The sequence below is a fragment of the Rhipicephalus microplus genome, unplaced genomic scaffold (assembly GCF_043290135.1).
Source record: "Rhipicephalus microplus isolate Deutch F79 unplaced genomic scaffold, USDA_Rmic scaffold_137, whole genome shotgun sequence".
NCBI lineage: Eukaryota > Metazoa > Arthropoda > Arachnida > Ixodida > Ixodidae > Rhipicephalus > Rhipicephalus microplus.
Genome location: NW_027464709.1, coordinates 365,001 through 376,040, shown reverse-complemented (window position 1 = coordinate 376,040; position 11,040 = coordinate 365,001). Strand labels below are relative to the sequence as shown.

General features: G+C 61.9%; 1 non-coding gene across 1 annotated transcript; it reads right to left on the bottom strand.

Annotated features, from left to right (window-relative positions):
• On the bottom strand, nucleotides 1-1,815 carry LOC142791106 (small subunit ribosomal RNA). The gene has a single exon (XR_012890014.1). It is a non-coding gene; the product is annotated as a small subunit ribosomal RNA (ribosomal RNA).
• Between the last annotated feature and the right edge of the window lie 9,225 nt (nucleotides 1,816-11,040).

Below are 11,040 nucleotides of genomic sequence, written 5' to 3'. Positions count from 1 at the left end.
TAATGATCCTTCCGCAGGTTCACCTACGGAAACCTTGTTACGACTTTTACTTCCTCTAAATGATCAAGTTTGGTCATCTTTCCAACAGACCGGCGCAACCGAAAGGCCGCGCCGGACATCGGTCCGAAGACCTCACTAAATCATTCAATCGGTAGTAGCGACGGGCGGTGTGTACAAAGGGCAGGGACGTAATCAACGCGAGCTTATGACTCGCGCTTACTGGGAATTCCTCGTTCAAGGGGAACAATTGCAAGCCCCTATCCCAATCACGAAAGAAGTTCCACGGGTTACCCAGTCTTTTCAGACAGGGATAAAGACACGCTGCTTCCTTCAGTGTAGCGCGCGTGCGGCCCCGGACATCTAAGGGCATCACAGACCTGTTATTGCTCTGTTTCGTGCGGCTAGGAGCCGCTTGTCCCTCTAAGAAGGTTGTAAGGTGCTGGGAACCCCGCACCTATTTAATAGGCTAGAGTCTCGTTCGTTATCGGAATTAACCAGACAAATCGCTCCACCAACTAAGAACGGCCATGCACCACCATCCACCGAATCAAGAAAGAGCTCTCAATCTGTCAATCCTCCCAGTGTCCGGGCCGGGTAAGTTTTCCCGTGTTGAGTCAAATTAAGCCGCAGGCTCCACTCCTGGTGGTGCCCTTCCGTCAATTCCTTTAAGTTTCAGCTTTGCAACCATACTTCCCCCGGAACCCAAATACTTTGGTTTCCCGGAAGCTGCCCGCCGAGTCATTTGAGTAACTCAGGCGGATCGCTGGTTGGCATCGTTTATGGTCAGAACTAGGGCGGTATCTGATCGCCTTCGAACCTCTGACTTTCGTTCTTGATCAATGAAAACATTCTTGGCAAATGCTTTCGCAGTAGTTCGTCTTGCGACGGTCCAAGAATTTCACCTCTAGCGCCGCAATACGAATGCCCCCGTCCGTCCCTCTTAATCATTACCTCGTATTCCAAAAACCAACAGAACAGAAACGAGGTCTTGTTCTATTATTCCATGCAAGTTTATTCAGGCGACTCGCCTGCGTTGAGCACTCTAATTTTTTCAAAGTAAAAGCACCGGCCATCTCGAGGCACACAATGAAGTGCACCAAGAAAGAACCGGCATGATGTTCAGTCCGAGCCGTCGCATCGGGTAGATGCACTACTCGTCTGGAACTGAGATCCAACTACGAGCTTTTTAACCGCAGCAGCTTTAGTATACGCTATTGGAGCTGGAATTACCGCGGCTGCTGGCACCAGACTTGCCCTCCAATTGATCCTCGTTAAAGGATTTAGAGTGTACTCATTTCAATTACGGGGCCTCAAAAGAGTCCCGTATTGTTATTTTTCGTCACTACCTCCCCGTGCCGGGAGTGGGTAATTTGCGCGCCTGCTGCCTTCCTTGGATGTGGTAGCCGTTTCTCAGGCTCCCTCTCCGGAATCGAACCCTGATTCTCCGTTACCCGTAACAACCATGGTAAGCAAGTAACCTACCATCGAAAGTTGATAAGGCAGACACTTGAAAGAAACGTCGCCGGCTCGTGGCCATGCGATCAGCACAAAGTTATCCAGAGTCACCACACAATACGGGCCGAAACCCGATCGATCTTGGTCTAATAAAAGCACCCGTTACCCAAAGGGCTCCAGGCTCACTGCATGTATTAGCTCTAGAATTGCCACAGTTATCCAAGTAGGAAGAAACGATCTAAGGAACCATAACTGATTTAATGAGCCATTCGCGGTTTCGCCTTATTTCGGCATGTACTTAGACATGCATGGCTTAATCTTTGAGACAAGCATATGATTACTGGCAGGATCAACCAGGTAATCGTTCGACTGCGCGTCCGTCCTCGCCTTCGGCGGGCCGGACGCAGTCTGTGTGCGGCGGAGGCCACCTTCAGGCGCCCCAACACGCTTATTTTGCACTCCGAGATGACGGCGTTCGAGCTCGCTACGGCACAACCTTCCCGAAAGACGAGTGGGAGCCGTGCGGCAAGAAGCACGTTCATGCTCGCTCTTTTTCGTTGCATCGACTCGGTCGCGCCGTGCGGGTTGCCCAAGCCCGCTGCACTGTCGGTGGACCGGCCGGAACTAGCAACGGAGCCGAGACTGCAAAGCCGCCAGACGACGGGTCACGCCCGCGTCTTCGGCGCTTTCGCATCTGAATCGCCCGAGGACGACACGGAACACACCTCGATATCGTGGTAAAACGGCACCGTCCGACAACCAGCCCCTAACGCATCAAGCGGATGAGGCTGCAGACGACTGCCGTGGATTCCCCTGGAGCAGACCCGAGGACACGCTTGACGAGGCCGAAGCCCGCCGCATATCAGACACCCGGTCGCTTTCGCGTACGCCGCTCACGAGAACCCCCACATAATAGCAGCGATAAGTACCCAGACCTCCTTGGGCACTAATACGAGCGTACTCGAGAAAATTTCACCGCGGGTGTGCCCCGAAACGTGTGGCACGTTGAGCGTGCCACAAGTCTACGTCGCTCTCAAACCCGCCGAGGTCGTAGAATTTGCGACCCTACTCACGAAATTCCCACCGAGGATACGGCCGCAAACGTACCGCACCTTGGGTAGGCCACGAGTTTGTGCAACACTACGCTGACGGCACAGCACCGAGGTCGTGCGCGCACGCACGGGAAAATTCCGCCGCGGTTTCTGCCGAAAACGTGAGGCACCACGACTCTCCGCAAGTTCGCGTCGACTGCGAAAGACCGAAGTCGTGAACGACGTGTCCGCTACTCGCCGCCGACACGCTGGACACCAAACGTACAACGACTCGACGGCGTCGTAGAGGCCCACGACGCGGTTTTCCTTAACGACGTCTCGGCGTGGCACCGACAGGTTAGAACGGCCGACCAACGTTCCCTGTCCGCCGTTCGGCTCAGTCGAAGGGCTCGGCGACTTCGGCAACGCTGCGAAGCCGCACGGTGACGCACGCCATGTCCCCATTTTTTTTTTTTCTTTCTGCGTCTGCCGGGGTGCCCCTATAATAGCAGCGATAAGCACCCAGACCGCCGTGGGTCGCTCGCCCCGGCTGACGTGGTTTTTCGTACTCCTGCGGCGGTCGCCGTCAAGCACGTCCAAATACGCTACTTTCGTGGGCGCATTCACGCTCTTTCGCTTCGCCGGAGTGCCAGCACTCACTCTGCCAAAAACGGCGAACATCCGAGCGGCGGTTCCCACTTTTGCGTCGGCGTCGCAAACCCCGCCCCGGCAGACGAGGTTTGCCGTACTCGTGCGACGGTGGCCGGCGGGCACGTCGAAAGACGCCGATATCGTGCGCGAATTGGCGCACCTTGGCTTCACCGGAGTGCCGCCACTGACTCCTCCAAAAACGGCGAAGATCCGAGCGGCGCTTCCCACTTTCGCATCGGCGTCCCGAACTCCGCCCCGGCTGACGCGGTTTACCGTACTCGTGCGACGGTCGCCGGCGAGCACGTGGAAAGACGCCGATATCGTGCCCGAATCGGCTCCGTTCGGCTTCGCCGGAGTGCCAGCACTGGCTCGGCGAAAGACGACGAACATCCGAGCGACGGTTCTCACTATTGCGTACGCGTCGCAAACCCCGCCCCGGCAGACGCACTTTGCCGTACTCGTGCGACGGTCGCCGGCGAGCACGTAGAAAGACGCCGATATCGTGCCGGAATCGGCCCCGTTTGGCTTCGCCGGAGTGCCAGCACTCACTCGGCCACAAACGGCGAACATCCGAGCGGCGGTTCCCACTTAGCCGTCGGCGTCCCGAACTCCGCCCCGGCAGACGCGGTTGCCGAGCTCGTGCGACTAGCGACCGCGAAGCCGTCTCGCGACGCCGCTTTCGTGCGCGGCTCCCACTGCGACCTGGGTCACCCGAGGTCGACGAGCAAAAAAGAATGTCGAAAAAAAATTTTTTTTTTTTTGCGTCTGCCGGGGTGCCCCTATAATAGCAGCGATAAGCACCCAGACCGCCATGGGTCGCTCGCCCCGGCTGACGTGGTTTTTCGTTTTCCTGCGGTGGTCGTCGTCAAGCACGTCCAAACACGCCACTTTCGTGGGCGCATTCGCGCTCTTTCGCTTCGCCGGAGTGCCAGCACTCACTCTGCCAAAAACGGCGAACATCCTAGTGGCGGTTCCCACTTTTGCGTCGGCGTCGCCAACCCCGCCCCGGCATACGCGGTTTGCCGTACTCGTGCGGCGGTGGCCGGCGGGCACGTCGAAAGACACCGATATCGTGCGCGAGTCGATGCTTCTTGGTCTCGCAGGAGGGCCGCCACTCACTCCTGCAAAAACGGCGAAGATCCGAGCGGCGCTTCCCACTTTTTCGTCGGCATCGCAAACCTCGCCCCGGCAGACGCGCTTTGCCGTACTCGTGCGACGGTCGCCGGCGAGCACGTCGAAATACGCCGATATCGTGCCCGAATCGGCCCCGTTTCGCTTCGCCGGAGTGCCAGCACTCACTCGGCCAAAAACGGCGAACATCCGAGCAGCGGTACCCACTTAGCCGTCGGCATCCCGAACTCCGCGCCGGCTGACGCGGTTGCCGAGCTCGTGCGACTAGCGACCGCGAACGCGTCTCGCGACGCCGCTTTCGTGCGCGGCTCCCATTGCGACCTGGGTTACCCGAGCTCGACCAGCAAAAAAGAAGGTCGAAAAAAAATTTTTTTTTTCTGCGTCTGCCGGGGTGCCCCTATAATAGCAGCGATAAGCACCCAGACCGCCGTGGGTCGCTCGCCCCGGCTGACGTGGTTTTTCGTACTCCTGCAGCGGTCGCCGTCAAGCACGTCCAAATACGCCACTTTCGTGGGCGCTTTCGCGCTCTTTCGCGTCGCCGGTGTGCCAGCACTCACTCTGCCAAAAACGGCCAACATCCGAGCGGCGGTTCCCACTTTTGCGTCGGCGTCGTAAACCCCGCCCCGGCAGACGCGGTTTGCCCTACTCGTGCGACGGTCGCCGGCGAGCGCGTCGAAAGACGCCGATATCGTGCGCTAATTGGCGCTCCTTGGCTTCTCCGGAGTGCCGCCACTCACTCCTCCAAAAACGGCGAAGATCCGAGCGGCGTTCTCCACTTTCGCATCGGCGTCCCGAACTCCGCCCGGGCTGACGCGGTTTACCGTACTCGTGCGACGGTCGCCGCCGGGCACGTCGAAAGACGCCGATATCGTGCCGTAATCGGCCCCGTTTGGCTTCGCCCGAGTGCCAGCACTCACTCGGCCAAAAACGGCGAACATCCGAGCAGCGTTTCCCACTTTCGCATCGGCGTCCCGAAGCCCGCCCCGGCAGACGCGGTTTGCCCTACTCGAGCGACGGTCGCCGGCGATCACGTCGAAAGGCGCCGAATTCGTGCACGAATCGATGCTTCTTGGTCTCGCAGGAGGGCCGCCACTCACTCCTGCAAAAACGGCGAAGATCCGAGTTGCGCTTCCCACTTTTTCGTCGGCGTCCCGAACTACGCCCCGGCTGACGCGGTTTACCGTACTCGTGCGACGGTCGCCGGCGGGCACTTCAAAATACGCCGATTTCGTGGGCGCATTCACGCTGTTTCGCTTCCCCGGAGTGCCAACACTCACTCTGCCGAAAGCGGCGATCATCCGAGCGGCGGTTCCCACTTTTGCGTCGGCTTCGCAAACGGCGCCCCGGCAGACGCGCTCGTGCGACGTACTCGTGCGACGGTCGCCGGCGAGCACGTCGAAAGACGCCGATATCGTGCTCGAATCGACCCCGTTTCGCTTCGCCGGAGTGCTGCCAGTCACGGCGCAGAAAACGGCGAACAAGTGTTTTTTTTTTTTTTCCTAGAATTTGTGTTATAGAAGGCACATTTGATATCGGACGATAATTTTCAACTTTATCACGCGCACCGATTTTCGTGTAGAGGTTTGCAAGTTTATGGGAATTTCTCCACTTGGAATAATGCGATTTAGTAGTACTACGAGAACTTCATGGATGTACTCACGGGTACGGGGCAAGTCAGTTACGTCAACACCTGCAGATTTTTTACACTTCAAACTGAAAATTGTTGGTTGTGAGTCCTCGTGTGATATTAAAGGCCGATTCGCTAACACATAGAACAAAGAAAGAAAGGAAGAAAAAACGCCCGCGCTCGCTCAAGAAACCTGGGTTCGCAACAAGTGGCAACAACAAGCAACCGAGCGAGTGCGCCAAAACCCGTGGCGGCCGAACAAACGCGAAGTCCCAACCGCGTCAGCCGGGGCGGCACGGGACAGGAAAAATCACTTCAGCCGGGGCGGCGGGGCACCGAATAAACCTCGTCACCTCGTCGCAGGATAAAAGAGGAAACAAAAAGTCTAAACAGCGTCTGCTGGAGCGAATGCGTAATAAAACAACAACAACAACAAAAAAAAACACCCGCGCTCAAGAAGTCTGCAATCCTCACAAAAGGCGACTGTGACCGAGCAGCGTCAGCCGGGGCCGTGCGGAAACGGAAAAACCGCGACTACCGGGGCGTCGAGGCACCGAAAAATCCACTTCAGCCGCGGCGAAAAAAAAAAACAAAAAGAAAGACGGAGGGGGGGGGGGAACCACGTCTGCCGGGGCGAAGGAAAAAAAAAAACGCGTCTGCCGGGGCGAGCCCGGGTGCGGCACCACCGGGAAAACTGTGGCAAACAGACATGGCGATCGAGTGAGTGGGCCGCCAGCCAGGCTCAGCCAAAAAGTGCAAAGTCCGAACCGTGTCAGCCGGGGCGACGCAAAAACCGCGTCAGCCGGGGCGGCGCGAAAACCGCGTCAGCCGGGGCGGCACGAAACCGCGTCAGCCGGGGCGGCGCGAAAACTGCGTCAGCCGGGGCGGCGCGAAAACCTCGTCAGCCGGGGCGAGCGAAAAGGGGGGGGGGGGGAACCACGTCTGCCGGGGCGAAAGAAAAAAAAACGCGTCTGCCGGGGCGAGCCCGGGTGCGGCACCACCGGGAAGACTGTGGCAAACAGACATGGCGATCGAGTGAGTGGGCCGCCAGCCAGGCTCAGCCCAAAAAGTGCTAAGTCCGAACTGCGTCAGCCGGGGCGGCGCGAAAACCGCGTCTGCCGGGGCGGCACGAAACCGCGTCAGCCGGGGCGGCGCGAAAACTGCGTCAGCCGGGGCGAGCCCGGGTGCGGCACCACCGGGAAAACTGTGGCAAACAGACATGGCGATCGAGTGAGTGGGCCGCCAGCCAGGCACAGCCGAAAAGTGCTAAGTCCGAACTGCGTCAGCCGGGGCGGCAAAAACCGCGTCAGCCGGGGCGGCGCAAAAAACCGCGTCTGCCGGGGCGGCACGAAACCGCGTCAGCCGGGGCGGCGCGAAAACTGCGTCAGCCGGGGCGAAAGAAAAAAAAAAACGCGTCTGCCGGGGCGAGCCCGGGTGCGGCACCACCGGGAAAACTGTGGCAAACAGACATGGCGATCGAGTGAGTGGGCCGCCAGCCAGGCACAGCCGAAAAGTGCTAAGTCCGAACTGCGTCTGCCGGGGCGGCACGAAACCGCGTCAGCCGGGGCGGCGCGAAAACCGCGTCTGCCGGGGCGGCACGAAACCGCGTCAGCCGGGGCGGCGCGAAAACTGCGTCAGCCGGGGCGAGCCCGGGTGCGGCACCACCGGGAAAACTGTGGCAAACAGACATGGCGATTGAGTGAGTGGGCCGCCAGCCAGGCACAGCCGAAAAGTGCTAAGTCCGAACTGCGTCTGCCGGGGCGGCACGAAACCGCGTCAGCCGGGGCGGCGCGAAAACCGCGTCTGCCGGGGCGGCACGAAACCGCGTCAGCCGGGGCGGCGCGAAAACTGCGTCAGCCGGGGCGAGCCCGGGTGCGGCACCACCGGGAAAACTGTGGCAAACAGACATGGCGATCGAGTGAGTGGGCCGCCAGCCAGGCACAGCCGAAAAGTGCAAAGTCCGAACCGTGTCAGCCGGGGCGACGCAAAAACCGCGTCAGCCGGGGCGGCGCGAAAACCGCGTCAGCCGGGGCGGCACGAAACCGCGTCAGCCGGGGCGGCGCGAAAACTGCGTCAGCCGGGGCGGCGCGAAAACCTCGTCAGCCGGGGCGAGCGAAAAGGGGGGGGGGGAACCACGTCTGCCGGGGCGAAAGAAAAAAAAACGCGTCTGCCGGGGCGAGCCCGGGTGCGGCACCACCGGGAAGACTGTGGCAAACAGACATGGCGATCGAGTGAGTGGGCCGCCAGCCAGGCTCAGCCCAAAAAGTGCTAAGTCCGAACTGCGTCAGCCGGGGCGGCGCGAAAACCGCGTCTGCCGGGGCGGCACGAAACCGCGTCAGCCGGGGCGGCGCGAAAACTGCGTCAGCCGGGGCGAGCCCGGGTGCGGCACCACCGGGAAAACTGTGGCAAACAGACATGGCGATCGAGTGAGTGGGCCGCCAGCCAGGCACAGCCGAAAAGTGCTAAGTCCGAACTGCGTCAGCCGGGGCGGCAAAAACCGCGTCAGCCGGGGCGGCGCAAAAAACCGCGTCTGCCGGGGCGGCACGAAACCGCGTCAGCCGGGGCGGCGCGAAAACTGCGTCAGCCGGGGCGAAAGAAAAAAAAAACGCGTCTGCCGGGGCGAGCCCGGGTGCGGCACCACCGGGAAAACTGTGGCAAACAGACATGGCGATCGAGTGAGTGGGCCGCCAGCCAGGCACAGCCGAAAAGTGCTAAGTCCGAACTGCGTCTGCCGGGGCGGCACGAAACCGCGTCAGCCGGGGCGGCGCGAAAACCGCGTCTGCCGGGGCGGCACGAAACCGCGTCAGCCGGGGCGGCGCGAAAACTGCGTCAGCCGGGGCGAGCCCGGGTGCGGCACCACCGGGAAAACTGTGGCAAACAGACATGGCGATTGAGTGAGTGGGCCGCCAGCCAGGCACAGCCGAAAAGTGCTAAGTCCGAACTGCGTCTGCCGGGGCGGCACGAAACCGCGTCAGCCGGGGCGGCGCGAAAACCGCGTCTGCCGGGGCGGCACGAAACCGCGTCAGCCGGGGCGGCGCGAAAACCGCGTCTGCCGGGGCGGCACGAAACCGCGTCAGCCGGGGCGGCGCGAAAACTGCGTCAGCCGGGGCGAGCCCGGGTGCGGCACCACCGGGAAGACTGTGGCAAACAGACATGGCGATCGAGTGAGTGGGCCGCCAGCCAGGCTCAGCCCAAAAAGTGCTAAGTCCGAACTGCGTCAGCCGGGGCGGCGCGAAAACCGCGTCTGCCGGGGCGGCACGAAACCGCGTCAGCCGGGGCGGCGCGAAAACTGCGTCAGCCGGGGCGAGCCCGGGTGCGGCACCACCGGGAAAACTGTGGCAAACAGACATGGCGATCGAGTGAGTGGGCCGCCAGCCAGGCACAGCCGAAAAGTGCTAAGTCCGAACTGCGTCAGCCGGGGCGGCAAAAACCGCGTCAGCCGGGGCGGCGCAAAAAACCGCGTCTGCCGGGGCGGCACGAAACCGCGTCAGCCGGGGCGGCGCGAAAACTGCGTCAGCCGGGGCGAAAGAAAAAAAAAACGCGTCTGCCGGGGCGAGCCCGGGTGCGGCACCACCGGGAAAACTGTGGCAAACAGACATGGCGATCGAGTGAGTGGGCCGCCAGCCAGGCACAGCCGAAAAGTGCTAAGTCCGAACTGCGTCTGCCGGGGCGGCACGAAACCGCGTCAGCCGGGGCGGCGCGAAAACCGCGTCTGCCGGGGCGGCACGAAACCGCGTCAGCCGGGGCGGCGCGAAAACTGCGTCAGCCGGGGCGAGCCCGGGTGCGGCACCACCGGGAAAACTGTGGCAAACAGACATGGCGATTGAGTGAGTGGGCCGCCAGCCAGGCACAGCCGAAAAGTGCTAAGTCCGAACTGCGTCTGCCGGGGCGGCACGAAACCGCGTCAGCCGGGGCGGCGCGAAAACCGCGTCTGCCGGGGCGGCACGAAACCGCGTCAGCCGGGGCGGCGCGAAAACCGCGTCTGCCGGGGCGGCACGAAACCGCGTCAGCCGGGGCGGCGCGAAAACTGCGTCAGCCGGGGCGAGCCCGGGTGCGGCACCACCGGGAAGACTGTGGCAAACAGACATGGCGATCGAGTGAGTGGGCCGCCAGCCAGGCTCAGCCCAAAAAGTGCTAAGTCCGAACTGCGTCAGCCGGGGCGGCGCGAAAACCGCGTCTGCCGGGGCGGCACGAAACCGCGTCAGCCGGGGCGGCGCGAAAACTGCGTCAGCCGGGGCGAGCCCGGGTGCGGCACCACCGGGAAAACTGTGGCAAACAGACATGGCGATCGAGTGAGTGGGCCGCCAGCCAGGCACAGCCGAAAAGTGCTAAGTCCGAACTGCGTCAGCCGGGGCGGCAAAAACCGCGTCAGCCGGGGCGGCGCAAAAAACCGCGTCTGCCGGGGCGGCACGAAACCGCGTCAGCCGGGGCGGCGCGAAAACTGCGTCAGCCGGGGCGAAAGAAAAAAAAAACGCGTCTGCCGGGGCGAGCCCGGGTGCGGCACCACCGGGAAAACTGTGGCAAACAGACATGGCGATCGAGTGAGTGGGCCGCCAGCCAGGCACAGCCGAAAAGTGCTAAGTCCGAACTGCGTCTGCCGGGGCGGCACGAAACCGCGTCAGCCGGGGCGGCGCGAAAACCGCGTCTGCCGGGGCGGCACGAAACCGCGTCAGCCGGGGCGGCGCGAAAACTGCGTCAGCCGGGGCGAGCCCGGGTGCGGCACCACCGGGAAAACTGTGGCAAACAGACATGGCGATTGAGTGAGTGGGCCGCCAGCCAGGCACAGCCGAAAAGTGCTAAGTCCGAACTGCGTCTGCCGGGGCGGCACGAAACCGCGTCAGCCGGGGCGGCGCGAAAACCGCGTCTGCCGGGGCGGCACGAAACCGCGTCAGCCGGGGCGGCGCGAAAACTGCGTCAGCCGGGGCGAGCCCGGGTGCGGCACCACCGGGAAAACTGTGGCAAACAGACATGGCGATCGAGTGAGTGGGCCGCCAGCCAGGCACAGCCGAAAAGTGCTAAGTCCGAACTGCGTCAGCCGGGGCGGCAAAAACCGCGTCAGCCGGGGCGGCGCAAAAACCGCGTCTGCCGGGGCGAAATCAAAAAAAAAAACAAAGAAAAAAGCCCGCGCTTAATCAAAAGAAAACA